The 21,802-nt window shown below is 30.1% G+C and overlaps 1 long non-coding RNA gene across 1 annotated transcript; it reads right to left on the bottom strand.

Annotated features, from left to right (window-relative positions):
* Positions 1-747: 747 nt before the first annotated feature.
* On the bottom strand, positions 748-21,504 carry LOC132750065 (uncharacterized). Its single transcript, XR_009628496.1, has 3 exons — positions 21,369-21,504; positions 20,335-20,498; positions 748-1,375 (listed from the first exon to the last, which is right to left on the bottom strand). It is a non-coding gene; the product is annotated as an uncharacterized LOC132750065 (long non-coding RNA).
* Positions 21,505-21,802: the final 298 nt, after the last annotated feature.

Here is a 21,802-nt window from a genome sequence, read left to right as displayed (position 1 = left end):
CATGCATGACTCATTTAATATTTTAGACTGACAAAGAGAGTATCATTTTACACATCAATGCAAAAAAAATTCACTTGACTTCTGAATCCTGAATATTATCATACTTCAGTGTTATGTAACATTTATAAATCACCCCTCTGCTTCTGCTATCTATGAACAAAATGAAATAAAATAAAAATAAACTTTTTAACTAACACTTACAATATAAAATAAATTTAAAATAACAAAATAAGATAAATTTGAAATAAACTTTTAAACTGACACGCACTTTAATAAAATAGAAAGTCAGCAAAGATATTCAAGAAAATTTTACATTTGCATCTAGATGATATCTTTTCTTTTAAGCAAAGCGGAACATAATTAACAGGGTGAAATTCCCAGCCATGAGAAAACCAGGGACGATATCTACTTTTTTTCCAATTTCAGTGAAAAATGAGGATTATGAAAATCAGGGTTTGATACAGGGATATGAGGGCACCTTTGTTGATGTATGGGACTTGTCTGTTCAACTTTAATCATTGTATAACATGAAACATCTCAAAACATAATTATAACAGTTGCATATTTCATGTTTACCGGGTATATATATCTACATGAAGTCAGCTATTTTCTTCATTGGTTTATATCACATCTATACAATATTCTAGACAACGTATGTATAATTACAATAATACTATCTAAAGTATAACACATTTATTTTCTGAATATATATTACATATAAACATATATTATGATCAGACAGTTTCAAACATATATTTAAAGAAAATCATAATAGTGTAAAACAACATCATAAATAATACAGTTATTGTATATATTCCTGAAATTAGTGTACAAATGCTTATCCTTAAAATTATATTTATGAGTAAAATAATCCTTTGTAACAGCCTAAATTTAGATAAATAGTTTATCACACAAATAGATACATGTATTTTAATACAATATACATTTCCATTTATTATTTCATTATGTATAATCCACGTTTACTACTATTCAAACTAATACAATTCTAAATGTATGATGCCGTTCCTATTTCAAACACACCAATGTCAAAATAAAATCTTTATTTCCTTTGGTCATTGCATGTAAAATCCATTACACGTCCAATAAAATGGGCGTGCTGTTTCATTAACAACATTATGCTATCAACTTGTAACTTGTTTAAATTATTCGCCATGTTAATCGATACATAAAAGGTGGTCCTCTGTGGCTTGTTGTCCATAAGAGCTGCGTCCCGTGATTGTCGTTTTGCCTTGTTGATTTTTGCTTTTATATATTTGAACACACGTAAATGTTTAACATATGTGCTTAATGGTAAAGATGTTTTCTCAACAAAACCAATCGTATTTATATGAGATGTCATTTCCCGTTTTGATATCTATAACAAAAACTGTTTATGTAATCAAGGATCGAAATTTTTGTAGTAAACGTTTCTGAAAATCGCAAACTGTTGTATCCTTCGAGAGTCTTTATTTCTATTACTCCACTCTTGTCTATATACATTAAACATAAAATATCCTTAAAACAAGATACTTAGCCGAAGTAAAACTAGTTAACTTGCATATGTTATTTCAAATATTTCAATACATACACAAATTTTAGCAATGCTTCAATAACCATGGCATAGTTATTTCTTGTAGCTGAGAAAAAATCATTTCTGTAAATACAGAAATTAAATTGTAAGTATATTGATATTGATGTCTCTTCAAAGTAGAAAAACTTCTTTTTTTATTTTAGGTGTCCCCATTATTTGTTTTCACATTTAACTGTATTAATTTTGTAATAATATTCACTCTTGACAGTGTTATTTAAAGAACGTCATGTGAAATATTACAAATACGATAAAACATAATAATGGATAGTATAAAATCATAAAAAACAAGTTATTATGTTATATAAACGTTTTATCTTAAACTTAATGCAAACAACTATGATTAAAAAAAATATAAAGCACTGCGAAACCTTTGTTAACCCGTCTTTAATTCACAAACAAAAATAATAGTAATAACTAGAAATAGACCTTAAAGTTATTGTTTTACTCTTCCCATCACATTGTGTGAAGTTTTGGGGGGTCTAAAGCCAATTTTAAACTCCACACACAACCAGAACAATTCATTTTGTACTCAATACTTTCTTTACATTTCATTTTTACACTCAATGTAAATTGTTTATCTTTTACATGCTGAATGTCATTTTAGATTTTAAAAAATCATTACTGAAACAATAAACGTTTAATCAAAACAAAATTTGAAAGAAAAAAGTTAAATAATGAAAACGTTTCGTTTATAAAATAAAACCACGAATATGCAGGATGTACATAGAGAAATACTGAAAATCCGAAGGTTATTCATATTGAAACGGGAGACAACTCCTCAACCCATATTGCAAATACGTCCAATATGTACTGAAGAGTTACCTCTCTTTTCCATGCATATTTTACCTTATAAAAATTGAACTGAATGTCTAACCACATCCAAAATTAATTCCAATGCCCATAACAATTTTTGGAAGAAACATCCTTTTTTAGGTTTAACCAAATGTCAAAAAGAATGATTAACAGCTGTTTAATTAACTCTCGTATATTTATTTCTTAATGAAATCTTATCAATGTATACCCGACATGAACAAATATTAATAAACATATAAATCAGTGTATTGTCCATCTGAATAAATCCAAATATAACTACATGTATATAAGAATTACATTATACACCACTTTATTATATACATTATCTAAATATCAACAGTTAAAAGCTTAAATACCCTTGCTAATCTGTTAACAAAATCTACATCAACAAGTAAAACACTGACAACTCAATACTATGACAAAATGTCCTGTTATCAGAAAAATAGTTTAAAATATGGGTCTTACTTTAATCAGAGTAAACTAAAATTAAATAACAAAAGTACTTTAGTCTGTTATAAAAGTTAATTTACTAAAACATAAAAATGTTATTGTAAGTTACACATAAAATAACATCAAGTAAGTAAAAGAAGAAGTATTAATAAAATTACAAATAATACTGTTAGATAAATGTTATTTATATAACAAATTATTTCTTTCTTTTAAAATTGCGCAACTGGTTTTGACAGTTTCCCTTTTATCCTTGTTGGAGAGAACAAGAGAAAGTTTTTCCTTGTTATTCAGATTAACTAATTTATTATCTAATTCCATGAATTTAGACATAAACATCTATCTTAGATCGTGGTAAGCAAAGCATTCGAACAGAACATGATGCGGATGTAGAACAAACACAAGCGCAGTTGTCCATTTTATACCAACGTTTTATCAAAGTACGCATTTTCTTTTTAAAAACTGTTGTTTTCTTTCAGAAAATATTAAATTTCTCAAGTGTTTTTTTGCAATTCTCTCGTTAGAAAAGAATATATCAAAAGCCAAATTTGAATGTATCAGGAATGAAAACGTTAGCCACGAGAAAAATAATAGAGTTTTGTTCGTAATTTTAAAATATTTTTCAGTGCAGTGATACAAATTTTCTTCATATCTTTACTGCTGTCTTGCCTGCCTGCTTAGTAACAAATTTAAAACACAACACTTAAGGGCTAGTCTTTTAAATAAAAATGTCAAAAGGAAATATGAATATAATTAACAGACAGTTCAAGTTCGGGATTTATTTTCATCGAGTGATATGAAAATAAATATTTTATGAGTGGCGATAACTTGTATATCTTCTATAAAGTGGCATTTAAATACTGGCAGGAAATATCAACTTTACTTGTTACGAACAAAGCTTCCTAGTTTACTCATTCTTTTATTCAATTTTGACATATTCAGTAAGGATTTAATCGATTTCAACCAATTTATGTGGTCAAAAGTGATCAAAATAATTTACTCAATAATGAGCATAGGATATCTTTAATCAATTTATTTATTTATTAAATTCAGTATTTAAATGAAAACATGTGGGACCTCCAGGCTATCTGTCCCGTTTGCACCAGCATAAAATACTGCCTGGGGAGGGAATCGTACCCTCGTGCATGGATCATTTAATACTTAGATAAAAACACATCAGTGAGAATCATTATTATTCACAGAGCTATAATTATTACTAACACCCATCATTAATCATAAATGTGCGGTATATAATTATTTATTATTTCCTTTGATTTCTGATTTCCACATGTTTCACTTCTATGTAAGTTCGCCTATCTTGGTTAATAAAGAGAGTATCAGGTTTGTAATCCAGTAATCCGTTTTATCAACGTGTCGTAGTCTACGACAATTTTTTGTCGGTGTCATACGTCTGCGACAATGTCGTACGACCGTTTTATGAAACGTGTCGCAGACGTTGTGTTTCTGCGACGTCGCAGCCTTTGTCGTAGACAAAATTTACGCGAGACACAGTCTAGCCAGTGCGCGCTTTGACGTCACATATGAAATCAAAGTACTAAAAATATTGATGTAATTTACATGACTATTATCAAACGGATAAATTGACATGATTATTATAAAACGGATAAATATTTTAATGTCATTCAAAGAACATTTTAGTGAGAAATACAGCATATTATATTTCCTGCACTCGATTCACCCCTTAAAATATTATGTCACGCTACGGTTCCACCCTAAATGTCGGGTCTGTACTGAATGCTAAAGGCACATTATGTCTCAGAAGCGAGTTACTTTTTACCAGAGCGAACACGGGTTTTATAACGTTTAATTAACTGTCTTAAAGCATGCAGCCGCTTTTGACTTGAAGCGGTGAATGTAAAATTACTAACCAAAAATGTCAACAAAGTTGTATTTGACTTTTAAACAAAATACTAATTTAAAATAACTATCACAACTTAATAAAAAAATTAACATACGCAAACGACGGTACGACCGATCAGCCACTTTTAGAATTCAAAATAGAAAACTAAAAAATCAAAAGCATTTTTAAGAAACGCCAAAAAGTATGTTTATAGTTCTTTAATAGTTAATTAAAAGCTAACTGTCAATTTTTAAATAGCACCGGACTTTTCAAGTATATCGTGTGGCGATAAATCGGAACGTCACGGCTATTATCTATAATAACCTCGGAGTTAATACGGATTGAAAGTAGTTATACCACGTAAGGAACACGCACATTTTTTCAAACTTTGCTGTTTCTCAACTGATTTTAACGAGATAAGGTGCAGAGTACCCGTGACTATACAAGCTACCCACAGTATATAAAAAATTAAAAAAAACAAAACAAAAAAACCCTGAATTATTATTGTCGAAAGCATTCGAGTATAGCCATTTTTTATAGTATTTTCCGAGAAGTACGGTACACACTCGAATATAAGAACAAGCGACTAACTAGTCCCTAAGGCTTGTCTTTCTCATTGTTTGAAACAAAAACATATAATATACATGTATATTATAGATATACCATTGCCAAGGCATCGAAATAATAAATTGCTGTTTTTTTTTTGTTGTTGTTTATTTTGCTTTTTTAATTGAAACGGAACACGCTGTTTTGTATTCTGTTCCAATTTGTAATCTTAATGAAATATTTCACTTTAAAGTGTCATGTATATTTGTTTGTTAGTGTTTTTTTTCGGAATGATATTAATTATTTATAGGTATTTATACATATATTTCATGTAGTATTCTAAATAATCCCCTACTCCCGCCTTTGTAAATACAGTTCGGATAGTATATTTTTTCAAGTCTTAAAAAAAATTGAAATACATAATTATTATATCATGCAGTTTGTGCAGACTTACATTTTTGTTTTGCCTATATTTCTAAAGAAAGTAGTGGTGAATGTGAAAGTATTAAAATTGTTATTGTAGCAAAATTTTGACTTTCATACAAATTACTAAATTATTAACACCGTACTCGATTGGCAAAAATTAACAGAAGCAAACGATAGTTCAGGTTAATGATAATGGAAATAAAAATAAAAATAAAAAAAAGTAAAAATATATATATAAGTAAAGAGCTTTAAAAGATAAAAGCATTTCTATGGCTTTATGGGCCTTTATGAAAGGATTTTTGCGCGTTAGAAACAATTGTAGCTGCTTTTTTTAAGAAACGCCAAAATTATGTTTAAAGTATTAGCTATCATGATAAAACCAATGATTTGTACATATAAATTACTTAAATGACACCCAATGTTTCTAGTATAACGTGTGGCGCACACTTTTACCCATTTTACGAGGAATTCAATACACACAAGATTTCAAACTAGTTCTTTTCATTCTTGTTGTTTGAAATAAATATATATAATTAATCTTATATATTTACTATTGCTAAAGAATCGAAATAATGAATTGCTGTTTTGACATATTTTCGTAAAGGTATATTAAGCGCACTGCTTTTTAATTGAAACGTGACACGCTGTTTTTGTTTTGTTCCAACTTGTAATTTATATGAAATATTTCACTTTAAAATGTAGCTTTTTTGTTGTTGTTTTTGTTGTTGTTGCGTTTTTTTTTCGGAAAGCGGATTAATTTTTCTCATGTTCCAGTCTGTCGATTTTTTTATGTGCTTCTTGTCGGCAAATCGACATATGAGCCGCGTCACGACAAAACCAACATAATGCGTTTGCGACCAGCATGGATCCAGACCAGCCTGCGCATCCGCGCAGTCTGATCAGGATCCATGCTGTTCGCTTACAACTCTATAACAAGTAAAGAAACTGACAGCGAACAACATGGATCCTGATCAGACTGCGCGGATGCGCAGGCTGGTCTGGATCCATGCTGGTCGCAAACCCATTATGTTGGTTTTGTCGTGACACAGCTCATATATTGATACTATCAAAACCAGAGATGTAGTGTTATCATCGAGTATGAAATAGCGCGTAAGTTATGAATAGGCAAAATATATATCAACGCCTGAATCCCAGGCTACTTATAGATATATATACGTACATGTATATCTCATGTAGTTGTAGTATACTAAATAACTCCCCACCCTGGGATTGCAAATTACGTAGTTACAGTTCGGATTCTAGATTTTTTTGAGAATTAAAATGCATAATTAATACACAATGCAAATTGTGCAGAATGAATTATTATATCTACACTGTATATTGCAGTTTATCATAAAATTTGACAATTCAAATATTGGTGCTTTTCATCCACGGCAACTTTTGGTTAATGTCGCCTTGTCTTTTTAAACTTTTTTTTTATATTCTATTGACTATTTTTTTTCTTTTTAAAATTGTTTTTCCGGATTCATGACCACGGTAACTTTCCGGTGTCCTTTATTTTATACCATATGGGTTTTCTTCAAAGAAATATCTAAATTAATGTAAAATTTAGTAAAATATTATGATTTTTTCAAATGTGAAATAAAAAAAAAATTATTTTTATTCTATTTTCCGAAGAAATCTTCGGAACTCATTATTTATAGAATAGAGTATGACCGTAAGGGCATATTTGCTCCAAATGAACGATATTTCAGACATTTTTATAGGGTATAAGATTTGTATATTCTGTTTCTTTCTATACTTAGCGCGCATGTATAATGCCCTTATATAAGCGCTTGATATTAAAAGGAAACAAAACAATTGAAATATGTTTTCTTTTTATTCTGAAAAAGTTATTTAATAAAAATAATGTGCTGAGCATGTATACATGTAAACAGTGATCGCCAGTCTTGACGTCACAGAAACGTCGTACGACAGCCCCAACCCTGTCGTAGAGCTGCGACATTTTCTACGACGTCGTAGGCTACGACAAACGTTCATAAAACGGTTTTAACGTTCTGCGACATGTCTGCGACAAAAAACTAGCCAACGACATGTCGTAGAGCGTTAATAAAACGGCCCCCTGGGGCTGGAGGTTATAAAACTTTTTCCTGAGATCTGTCTCAAATAAAAGTATTTTCATTGGCCAGTTAACATTCTGTTTAGGTTTCTAGCAGATCAAATACCTTATATCTGAGTATGAGCTAAGAAAATTTCTTTATAACTCTAGCGCCAGGGGTCGGGAGTAGGAACGCAATAAAATCTCGCAACGCATTTGTCATCGTTAGGTCACCGTGAAATCTCTGTCTTTATGGAAAACATTAAGATACCTTTCCAGAAAAAATAGTTTATTTTACATGATAATTTATATTTAATTTTGTGTATAAAAGAGGAGCGTGTTTGCACACGTTTGACGAATAAACATATATGATATATTCCGGCTTTTCATGGAAATAATTTGTTTATTCACAATATGATAAAAGATTAATTCAAGTCTAAATAATTTAGTAAAAGCAGTGTTCATTTCCACATTTTTGGTATTTAAAGAGTTAAATACTCTTAACAAATATACACTTGATGTATAATGTTACAGTAATTTATTTATTTATTATGCTAATTTAAGTACTCTTTATGGCCTTATATAAAGTCAATTCCTTTCAACCATGTTTAAATATATTATACATCCATTTCGGTATAACTTATAACCCTAACCCTGATCCAAAGTACGTGTTTCAAAAATCCAAATTAACAATAATATATTTTCCACAATTAATTTACACAAAATTAATGTTAATATTGTGTATTGTGTAAATACTTTAATGTTATTGGCTGGTCATAAAATCTCGTTGAGAGGGCGTAACTATATCTATATCGTTTTACGTATGGAGGTCTAGGTATATTTATATATACAAGGATATCAATGTTATATTCCAGGCGTATCAGAAAGCTTTCTATTTGTTATCACAAACACGTTTAGCGCTGTCAGTTGTACTTACATTATAATATCAAGCATTGGTAGGTAGTAAATGGTTTACCAATTAAACTGCTATAAACTAACACGCATAACGCAGATTTCATCAGTCGATATATATCTTTTTTAATTTTCCCGTTTGTTATGTTAATGTATTTTAAATTAAAATGTAGATATTTCACCGGATACATATTAAGGCCTTAACAGACGGTAGGATTTTGAAGTACAACACCAATTAAAACTAATATGTACAGACACATATTAATGTGTGAAGGCTACTTTTTCTTGATTTCGGAAACCTTAAGTGTAGATGTAAGGGATAGGACATGTTCTATTTTGAAAATCTTGTCGTACAGATTTTTACAGACCTCCCACAATGACAAGTAACAGATAACCAAATTATCTCCTGATAATTGGTGTAATGAATGAAATTCCATAACAATAAGGGCTAAAAGGTAAACATAGTAGTAAGATGGGGTAAAAATGATGTTGAAAAACTCTTCAGGAGACCCAAAGTTGTGTTTTGTTCGAATCCTAAATTATTCCGAAAATGGTTATGTCACGGTATTAAATTGTTCTCTAATAAGGGGGGAGGTAGTTTGTAGGCGGCCAGATAGCTTAGTCAGTAGAGCTGCAGTACGGTATTCCTAGGGTCCCAGGTTTGAATCTCGGTCAGGCTCAAATTAAAAAAAAAATGGAGGTGTTTCAATCATTACTAATGGCGAAAACATATTTAATGAGTAAAGTATGTAAAGGATCAATGTAAAGGGATCCTGTTTTAGGGAAACCTCAGATGATTCTTACAGTGTAGAATTACCGTCTGAATGCAAGTGTTGTATAGCTTTGAAAATTGTACATTTTAGTGTTGTACAACTAAATCCTACCGTCTGTTGAGGCCTTTAGGGGATTTGTTGTTAACATCAACTATCATAAACCATGTAAACTCAAAAACCATCACCAGTGTTTAAATATTTACACTTGTCTGTAGTAAATAACAAGTTAAATGAAGAAAGTAAAGTGGGAAACTGTAAAAAATAAAATACTTTTGACTGAGATACATATTAACTAATGCCAATACATTAAGACATGAGGTCTTGATACAATATTTAATTTGGTTTAAACATATTTTTATTCAAGATATATACACATATTGATACTTTACAATTCAGAAATGAATTAGACCGAGAGTTACAAAAGCTCATAATAGTCCTCTCTTTTAAATAGATATAATATTTATACAGAGTGTAGTGAAAGTCCGGTGGTGCAGATATCAATTGCGTTTGAGGTTGTAAGCTTCCGTAATAATGCTGTTATTGACATGGTTTACAAAGATCTTTTTATATTTCCATTCTATGTGGTGGATATTAATTTGGCGATCATATGGACAAAAAATCTGCTTAGAAATTTCACAAATTAAAATACGGTTTACTTAACATAATTATATTGACTAAATAGTTATATTAAAGTTACACAGGGTTTAAAAAATTAATAAATCAAGTAATAACAATAATAATAATAATAATAATAATAAAATATTGTAAATATTTTGCTGCTTAAACGGGTGTTTTTTTACTCAAACTGACCAACAGTCATTAATTTTGCTCTAAAAGACTTTGAAATACCACTTTATCCTTATGTGTCTAAACATTGAGAGATCGAGGTGTGGTCAGATAACTTATACAAAGATAGGCAATGATTATATATAAAGTTTACCTCCCTTCCACAATTGATAATAGATAAAACCTTTATAAGATGACGTACATATACAGTGTCAATAAAACGTGCAGTGTTTTAAGAAATGACCAATTAACTTAACCTGTAATAGTTAATACAGCTTCCATGAAATAGTATGTGCATCCTTTTATTCAAGTTTGACATATTTATTAAGAGTTTCCTAAAATTAAAAATTTCAAAAAAAAAATCCAAAATAAAAGTATTTTGTACTAAAGAGTTGCATAGTATATCTTTTATAAGTACCAAATAACAAAAATATTGAATTTTCATTGAAGGAAGAATTTTTCATGGATTTTCTAGTCTGTCAACATTTCTATCCTTCGTAGGATATATAAAATCCATGATAAGTGGACACCATCAAAATATTTGTGATAAATATAGGTAGACATGACATTGTCAAACCTCCATTGGCCTGGTGGGGTGGTTAACGCGACAGACTTTTTATGTTAGTGATTGCTGGTCGTATTGGTTTAAACCCCGTGACACAAAAGCTGTTCTTTACTTGGGCAAGAATATGTATATTCGTTGCTTAGTGCTTGTTGGTTCTAGAATGTTTCTTTAAGCTTACAGCTTCCGACTCGATAACAATTAAAACATTATGTGTAAATTAACTCAGTCGTTATTGATTCTTTATGTTTTATGAAACCACAATTAGAAACAACTTTCTTCTTTAAGAACTTCATACTAGCAGGATTCGATTGTGAGTTTTGAACTTAAACAAAACTGAGCGTGCAACATTTTCAATAATGTCGTTTCGGGCGTTCTTCAGAAATACTATTTTCTCATAGTAATAATTTCAGAATCCTTTGAAAGAATTATTATGGTTCTTTCATAAATAATGCAAACGTTTCCAATGCACGTGAACATATTACATATACAATAAAAATATGAACAAAACTGCTCTACTTGTATATTTTGATAAGGTATAGATAACAATATTGTTAAATTGAAGAAGTCGAAGATCTTTACGACAAATATTAAACAAGTCCATTAAGCATTGAATTAAAAAAATATAAAACACGAAATGTGAAAATGATATGAAAAAGAAAGCGCACTCAAACAACTAACATTCATGAAGCTATGTTATAAACAGATGCAATTATTATATTTAACAGGAAACTACAGTGATAAAATACAATTTTATCCTCACTACTTAAGGTACTAGTTTGCCGCTTAGTCATGGCTAAGATATGGTTATATACGAGCGTTCTTCCCTTCACAACGATTCATCAATACAAGCTAGATTAAATGTAGCAGATAACTCTTGAAAGGATAGGCATGCAATTATTGAGGTTTCCCTACCTTTTATCATTGAATAACATGTATTTACACGATGTTAAATATCATAAATACATATATTATAGAACATTAATTACAAAATGTAACCCTTTGTATTTCAATACGAAATATGTCAATTTGTCGGTAAACTATCAGTTGGTTTTAGATACTGATTTAGAATGTGTTATATTTTTTTGTCTACTTCTCTTCTTTTGCATTTGCTAAAGTAAGGGACGATTTTAGCGCTTACTCCCGCTGTCTGTGAACCAAAGAGTCAACTAAAACTGATAGGTGAAATTACTGTATATAGGAAGAAGACACGACTTAATAATGTATATGATAAGGGAATAGGTAAATTACTCAATTCTTTGAAAAGGTGTTTTTTTTTGCAATCTAAAAGGTAAGGTTTTAAAATGTTTTGTTTTATTTAGTATTTGGTACCAGGTGCATTTCGCATTTCTTAGCCTTTCTTCATCTTAGAACGCCTGTCAGAAATTAACCATTGTTAATTTAAATTATATACTTGTTACTTACATTTTTTTATTTCATGCCATTAATTGTACATATATATATGAACTTCTTGATATCTGTGATATTTAAAATATAGATCTTTCCCAGGTCTTGTTCATCAAAATCTATGATTTTTCTAAATTACTTCTCCATCAAGGCATTTGATAAATTTGAAGTTCGTGATTTTTTAAAATATATCTTTGATATGTTATGATTGATGGCCGTCAATTACATAATCGAAATAGGTTTCATTCTAGCTACCTATCTACCTACCCAACTATCTACAGAATATTTGATATATAAATCACAGAAGTTAGATGTATATGTATCTTGAATTCACTGATGATAACATCAAGAGATAAAGCCATTTTTCTCCAGAACTATATTTGTTCATCCTCTATTGGAAAATCGTACTCTTGACCGTGTTTATTAGGTTTTGTTACAGTTATATCTGTATACACCTTTTAACTCTTACTTTGCTTTTCATCATGGTAGGATGGATTTTAAGATCTACCACCGAAACACCATAACTATGATTACTCAAACCATGTGCATTTTTAAGTCCATTCTGCCAGATGAGTTTGGACTGGGAGACGAAAGGAATAGAGTCAGTTTTATTTTAATGTATTGATATACTATTATGAACAAGCCCCTTTACTCATCATCAAATAGCGATGAAGGGTAGGGGAGTATGACGTATCGTTGAGGGAAGGACTTTTAAATATATATTTGGGGGGGGGATAAGGGGTTGGGGTTAGAGATTATAGGTAAGGGTTAGGAGGTAGGGGTTAACAATAAGGTTTATGGGGGTGGTGATTACTAAATTGGACTTAAGACAAATAGACCGCACTCTTTGGACACATTGAAAAAAACACTGAATAGAACTTTACGCTTATATGATTTGATACGTAGTAATGTGATTTTATTACAAATGTATATTCAAAATGCTAAAAATACTATTCCGTCGTTTTTATTATCTTTTCATACAGAGTTTTTATATGTCGATATATTATTTCGGTAAAACGATTTGAATATAGCTGTTTTCATTTTTGCGATGATATCTTTCGTTATAAAGTGGACACATTTTAATAAAAATCAAAAAATTCTTTATTCATCTTCAATGAAAACAATCTTTAAGTAAACAATTAAAATGCAGACTTTTGCTCACACATTTTTAATGCTGTCTTTTCAAATGATCTATTTATATACCTTGCACTTAAGTCTAGAATCGATAGGCAGCTTACATTTCTTCATAAACCGAAAATGATTCTTGCAGTTAACAATTAATGTTGTGATATGAGTAAAACACTTTTACCAAGAAACCTTTTATATACTTTTAGTAAAATGTTGGATAATGGATACTAATATTTTGTTGTTGTAAAATGCTTTGAATAAATTAAAAGAAAAAGATATTTAATTGTTGACTTTCTTAGCTTATACTCTTTTGTAATTGATTATTTTGGTTAACCAAGTGTGTCATTATTTTTTACTTATGCAAATTATTTGCTGATAATATAATCACATATTTTCTAAGGTAAACGAAATAATACTTAGAGATAGAATTTAGAATGTTAATAACCTATCCAGTGTAGTATCTCTCTTATTTTATTTATTATTCGTGATATTTCAGTCTCATTATTATTTTGTTATGCCAACTGATATAGAAATGAATATTTTTTATATAAAAAGTTACATATTGTCTTTTTCCGGTGCTAATGTCACACATTTATGTTCTCTAGTAAGAAACTTGTAAGTAACAAAATATTTAACCAACATATTGATATGAAAACATTTAATAATAATGATCAAGTTATAAAAGCCAATTTTATCCACCCTTTTCCAGTTATAAAGAAATGTTTTCTAATTCTTGTATAGTTTCTATTTTTTGTTAACTTTTTCCTCTTTCTTTTACCCTTTTCACTCCTGCAACTGTCTCACATTATATCATTGTTTTTAGGTATTATTATGAACACAGGCTCTCCTGAAAACAGTGCGATGTGTACATGATGGTTATATTTTCATATCTGCTACTTATTTCATCAATCAGTCCCCCATCATGGACACATGCAAATACAAGGGTTTTTTACCAATTTTTACACACTTATTTTTTCTGTTTTTCTCATATGTATGTTTATGCTCTATACTGTAACATAATCAGTAACACAAATAGAAATATTTTAAGACAGTTTCCTATAAAGAAAATTACTGTACTCCTATTCCAAAACAAGTGTTTTGCATGTAATGCACTGAGATTTATATTTAAAAGGACAATCTGCTCATGGTTTGTCATTCTTCTGTTACAGTCTCGATATTTACATGTAAACCCCGGTCCTGTATATAAAAGCTCCTCTGAAACAGATATTCTCTTATTACAAGTTTTAAGTATCATCTCTCTATGGTCCATTTAAATGTACAGAGCGTACGACATAAGCTCGATCTTTTCTTTGCTGAATTTCAAGAATTTGACATACTTGCTTTGTCGGAAACTAGGCTTAACGAGATGATCTTTCGCTTTTGTCCTTCCATAAACCCGAGAGGTACAGGTGATCCTCATTGTGGGGTTATGCTTTATGTCAAAAACAATTTATATTACAAAAGAAGATATGACTTAGAACTTAGTCGTATAGAAAACATATGGATAGAACTAACACTTGAAAATAATAGACATGTCCTATTCGGTCTTTTTAATCGTCATCCAAATGCAAATACACATTATAATAGTGATTTTGAAGATTCTATTGCATGAACTGAACTGTTGACTCAAATATTGATAATTCTATTGTTACAGGTGATTTCATTTATGATGCTCTCAACAATATCACAAACAGAAAGATTCTTTCTATCTGTCAACAATTTAACGTGGAACAAATCATTGAAGAACCCACGCACTTCACAGAATCATCTCATTCATTAATTGATCTTGTCTTTGTATCAAACAAAAATACAATTATCAAATCTGGAGTGGGCGAGCATTTTCTTGATCAAGAACAGCGGTACCATATACCAATATTTTGTCTTTTTAAATTTCGGAAACCAAAACAACACAGCTTTCAACGTACTATTTGGGAATATAATCTGGGTGATTACGATAAGACATAAACAATTTTCAATGGGACGAATGCTTTGATTTCAATATCAACAACTACGCTGAAAACGTTTCAAACCAGATCATTCGTCTGTCTAAAAACAGTACAAAATGTATATTAAACAAAAATATATATGTCTGGCTATTAGATGCTCCGTGAATGACATATACTATCAGAAATAATATTCGCAAACGTAAACGATTTTATAGAAAGGCAAAATTAACTCAATTGAACTCTCACTGGCTAAAATTCAAACAATTAAGAAGCGAAATAATATCTCAGATTAGAGAGGCTAAATCATTGTATTACACAAAGTTATCAGACAAACTAAAACCAGGGTCCTTATCTTCAAAAGACTTGTGGAAAACACTAAAATCTTTAATTTCTACTACACAAATATCGACAATTCCCCCACTATAAAATATAGACAATCAGGAAATCGATTTCTCTGGTGACCGAAAAGCAAACCTTTTAAATAATTAATTTTAAAACAAACTTAAATTGAACATTCTAATACAAATATACCTGACATAGGTCCATCATCAACTTCTACTATTCTTGGTAATATTTTCCTAAATTCATCTGAAACAGAAGCAGTTCTCAAATCTCTAAAAGTAGAAAAATCATCTGGACCAGATGGTATAAGTAACAGAATTTTGCGTGAATCTTCACGAGAACTTTCTATTCCTTTAACCGATCTTTTCTTTTTGTGCATCTTTATTATGTTGCAAAGTACAATCTTCTATGAAGAAAGCCAAAGTTACAGCTATTTTTTAAAAAAGATGATGCATCTCTTCCAAACAATTATAGACCCATTTCATTGTTAAACACTATAGAAAACGTTTTTGAGCGACTCATTTTAAAGCACGTTTTCAATTACTTGAACTCAAATAGAATTCTTACCCCAGTGCAGTCACGCTTTTTCCCTGGTGATTCAACTGTTAATCATCTTGTATATATCTAAGACACTCTTTGTAAAGTTCTAGATAATGGCCTTGAAGCTAGAGTTATATTTTTTGACATTAGCAAGGCATTTGATAAGGTCTGGCATAAATGTATTCTTTTTAAACTAAAATATTATGGTAAACCTGGCAATTTGTTGGATTGGTTTCAAGACTATTTAAAATCTAGACGTCAGCGGGTTGTCTTAACAAATACAAAATCTTCTTGGGGTGTTCTTGAGGCAGGTGTCCCTCAAGGCTCGATCCTTGGTCTTTTGCTTTTTCTTATTTATGTTAATGACATTGTTATAGATCTTCAATCTAATGTTAAACTTTTTGCTGATGATACAAGTCTCTATCTTGTCATTGAAAACCTACAGGTTGCAGATCGACAATTACAATCAGATATTCAAAAAATAACTGCATGGGCAGACAAATGGCTTGTTAACCTTTAACCCATCTAAGTCAGAATCACTTATCATCTCCAGAAAAAGAAACATTTATCACTAACCACTCAAAATGCTTAACCAAAATATACCAGACGTAATTGATGGTAAACACTTGGGTTTAATCTTATCTAACAATTGCCAATGGCACTCACATATTGAATAGATTAATGATAAAGCATGGAAACGGGTAAACAAAATGAGGAAATTAAAATTTGTATTAGATCGTTAATCTTTAGAAATAATTTACACGTCGTTTATAAGACCAATTCTCGAACATGCTTGGGGAAATGCATTTCAATATGAACTTGATCTTTTAGATAAAATACAAAATGAATGTGCTAGAATTGTAACGGGTTCAACAAGGCTTGTTTCCATAGAAAATCTTAAAAATTAAATCAGTTGGGAAACATTAGAGCAGATACGTCATAATCATAGACTTATTTGATTTTACAAAATCAAATACGGCATGGCACCTGAATACCTGGCTTCGCCTATACCAGATCCCACAAACACACGCTATAACTTAAGGAACTCAAACGACACAAGCGGTATATCAGCAAGAACTTCATTATATTTTAATTCTTTTTTCCCAACTGCCATACGTGAGTGGAACAATCTACCCCTAAACATACGAAATTTGCCAACACTTTCAATGTTCAAAAGTTATCTACAACGCAACAAAAAATACACTCCAAAATACTTCTATTATGGTGACAGGAAACTTCAAATATCACATGCAAGATTAAGATTACGCACAAAATGCAGCTCCTTAAACTATCACCTTTTTCTCCAAAATATATCTCCTACACCGTAATGCGAGTGCGGACAAATGGAAACTAATTTCCACTATTTCTTTGAATGCTCAACACACACAGGTAAAAGATATTTCAAAGTCTTAACAATTTCAACATTACACTTATTATTCTTCTCTTTGGCAACCCTGACATCTCTGACACAGATATGCCACTATTTTTAAGTATGTTCATATTTACATATCGGAAACCGAACTATTTCTCTGATGTAATTTTGAGATACTCTTTCTCTCTTTCTCTCCTTTTCTTAATTTAAACAATTTTACTATTTAGTAATGTTTTGTTACTTCCAGTCATTTTTGATTGCTATTTAGTTTCTTACTTGTATTACATTATTGCATCTTTATCTTTCCAAATATTTACATTCCCCAGTTGTCATACTTTTATATAGTACAAAACTCGCCACATGATACAAACACACTAAAAGGAGAAGAATTTAATAAGACTTAATATTTCGTTCTCATCCTTTTCCTGAATATTAAATGTTTTTGTATTGTATATGTATATGTGTATATGCTCATTTCTTTTGATGTGAAAATGATTATTTGTAGCCTTATCAATACAATTGAATGAAATTTTTTTCTGTGCAAATGATAAACATATGTAATCTGGCTCTTTTATTTATAATTTTATAATATATTGCAAAGTGGCGAGTTATCTATAAAGTTAATTCTCTCTTTTTATGCTAGTTTAACTTTATATTTACACTGCTGAAGAATTTTACTTGAAAGTTACCTGACAGAAAACAAAATATGAAAACAAGGATATTGTATTTTTCAATGACAACAATTGTACTCAATTAAATGCATTTATTATATCTTAATTTGCATTTATACTGAAAAAGTACTTTATGTGATAACGTTTATTGATTTTTTTTCAATTAATACTTTTCCGGAACTGTTCGAGCTCTAAGGGCACACTTTTTATTCATATATGTTCGAACATTTGTATATGTATCTAAAATATAAGATCATTATTATAGAAGGTTAAAAATAGATCAAAGAAGTAGGTCTTATAAAGTGAGGATTCCAGACTTTATTCAACTGTATTTCTACAAGGCCCGAGTCTAATGGGCAAGATTATTATTACATAAATAATAGCTTCTGCATACCAACGTCACAGACATTATTCGAGAAGAATAAATTCCGATTCAAAGTGGCAAGTTGGACCAGTTGAAAACACTATAATATGGGCTTAATATTAAAGTTATGTATTCAATGATAATCAGATACGCATTTAAGTGACAAAAAACTTGAACGACACGTGGTATGAGGAAACTTAGACTGGATTGTATTGACATCATGTGACCAACAATCAATATTCATGTCATTGATAGATACAACATTGCAACACGCTGCTACATCTTGTCAAACATGATATTTTAGTCAAACGATTACCTGTTTACATGTTATCATCGACTAAACATGCACATAGGTAATTTCTGTTATTGTTTCAATGACATATCTTATTTTTAATCATCAATAGTATTTTTTCCAAAAAGACTTCATTGCTCTCACTTCAACTAGTTCAAATATGGATGTTAGACAAATTTAGCAAGACATTGTCTCTCCTTAACATATTACCAGATTGCTTTTACTTTTAACCACCCTTTACATGTATCAATGTAAATATATATGTATATACTATTTTATATACGTCTCCATACCTTTTCTTAGTGGCTTGGCGCACTGACTGTCTACGTCATCAGTAAGATAGTGAGATTCAAAATTTTTCAGAAAAGTCGTTAAAAATTCTATGAACAATTCATGCATGAATCCATTGTATGTAAGAGTATTTATTTAAATATATAACCATGATTTTTATAAAATGCCAAATATTTTTATAATTATATCTCATATACGTGTTTCAATTTTCTTGTCCTGTTGTTACCTATATTTCTGACAATGGTATCTTGAATATTTTGACAACCCTTGACAACTACAATTGTTTTTATGAAACAAGTAATAAAAAGATAATGGACTATATAATTGTTACGGCTTAGTGTGTTATTTTTATTGACCGGTCACATCTTACTTCAACAGTGACTTATACGACATTGAGGCAGTTGAATGGCGGCTGATTTTTGATCTGAACACTTAAACTGATTGTGGTTAGGAACAAAAACGACTTTGTTAAAAAAGAACAACATCATCATTCTGTTAATGGTCGGATCATAAATAAACGCCAGGATATGACGTCTAAAACCTTTCATATCAAACAAAGCTTTGATGGATCTGGATCTTAATTTTTAGCAATTGAACGAAATGATATGTATACAAGAGACATTTTCAAATACGAACTTTCGAAATTTCTACAACATTTTTATGTTGCAACTATTAATGATTACAAACAGGATTTCATTCTATTGAAACATGTTTGAAATAATGACCACAACTTTATTTCCATGCTTATCACGATTGATTTTAGTCAATAAAAGCAAATAAAAAATAATCTCGATCATCACTCAAATAATAATAGAAAACTTATCATCATCATCATCATCATCATCAGTAGTTTATAGGAAAAGGGAGATAAAACATCAGTTTTTAAATCATTATTTGCATATTAAACAATTTTGATACCTAAATGATATTTTTGTTTTAAATAAGCTAAACATGTTATCTAAAATTATCCTTTTGATTCACAAAATATTTCACAGACACTCTATATTTGAAACTAAAACATGAACTATAATAATGTCATTCGAACTATTCACGTCAAAACACACTTTCAAAATGGCTTACAAATAAAAAAAATGTATCACGTTCTGAACCACCAATCAAAATGATTAGTCATAAATGGTAACGTGTTTCAATTTTCCTTATCAGAAATCAAGACTTAAAATAAGCTGTACAAAATTGTCCCTTACATGTTTTTAGTATTTTCTTTTTTATTTTTCTGGTCCTCCGGGATCGTTGATTCTATCACTTTAGGTGTTATGGATTAAATACCGCCTCTTAAGTCTTTGCTAAGGGCATGAGCGATGATGCACCTTTTTATTTTCTCTCATTAACGGACTCGTTCAAACCGATTCTGTAATTTACAAAAGTTCACATTTATTAACAATGCCCTCGAGGGATCCCCAGTTTACACTCATAACAATTGTAATGCATGCCACCTGTAAAAATTATTTCTTCTGAGTTTTGGAATAACTGATTTGTAGCATTCACAATCATGTTAATGTGTACTAATAGTCCAGTTTTTTTTTCTTTCTTTTTTCTTGGATTCTTAGAATCACTGATTTGAATACTTTTGGCACCGAATATTGATTACAACCTCTTAATGGTGTGTGTTAGATGTTGCATCTTTCATTATATCCTTTAAAATATTCCTTTTGAAAGCTTTCATCAAAATATGAAGTAAGGACGTATGTGTGATATACAGCAAAGTTTCTGTGTAGCGCTGTTTTAAATACATGTTTAATGTAATATTGTGTATAATGTTGAAACTTAGCTTTGCTCCTCAAAACAGTTGACATGCATCATATACATTTTAATCATAATGTGTCTATCTGGTGACTTAGATACATTATGTAAGATACTTAATCATACATTGCTTCTGAAATAAGTAAGCGATTGACTAATAAGAAACACGAGATTATGTCAAAAGCTAATAAAGGTTGGTTTTTTTTTGGGGGGGGGGTTGTTGTTTTTTTTTTTTTTCAAAAAAATATCTGAGTATTCTAGAACTAATGATTGACAAGTATCAATATATTTGCCATTTACAAATAATGCAGCCGCTTTTATTAATAAATATTTTTTGCATTTCCTATTTTGAAATGTGTCTTTTGTGAAATATGACATTGAGATATAAGCGGTAAATTAATTGAGATATCTAGTGTCATAAAGAAAAAGCAATTCTATTGTCATTAACAAATATAGGCTTAACCTAAAGGAAACTTACTTGTTTATATGAATATTTTACTTTTCCTGTTTTTAAACGTTTTAAGTCTGACTTGTGTATACACTATATTCTTTTTTAATTGCGGTGAATTGTTAATTGATAGTGCATAAGTGTAGATGATACAACAGCGCAAAAATGTCAGATTTTTCCTTCTTCCTTGTTTTGTAATACTTCTGTCACTAAATGAATGTTAAATTTATTACCTATAAAATATGTTCACTACGTGATAATGTTTGAAAACTGGAGGTTATGTTTCTATCCGGTAGTCACACCATAAAAATGCATTACAAATGTGAGGTACGGCCGGGTATATTAAATATAGATTTAAAAACATAATAAGCTCCGTTGTAAATGGTTTAATAAAATGTTGTTTTTTCTGAATAATTGCAATAAATTAATTAACTAAATTATTTTTGAAACTTATAATCTAAATT

The sequence above is a fragment of the Ruditapes philippinarum genome, unplaced genomic scaffold, assembly GCF_026571515.1.
Source record: "Ruditapes philippinarum isolate M1 unplaced genomic scaffold, ASM2657151v2 ctg263_1_1_1_1, whole genome shotgun sequence".
NCBI classification, from domain to species: Eukaryota; Metazoa; Mollusca; class Bivalvia; order Venerida; family Veneridae; genus Ruditapes; species Ruditapes philippinarum.
Note: the sequence above shows the minus strand (reverse complement) of the source record. Positions and strands in the feature narration are given on the sequence as shown.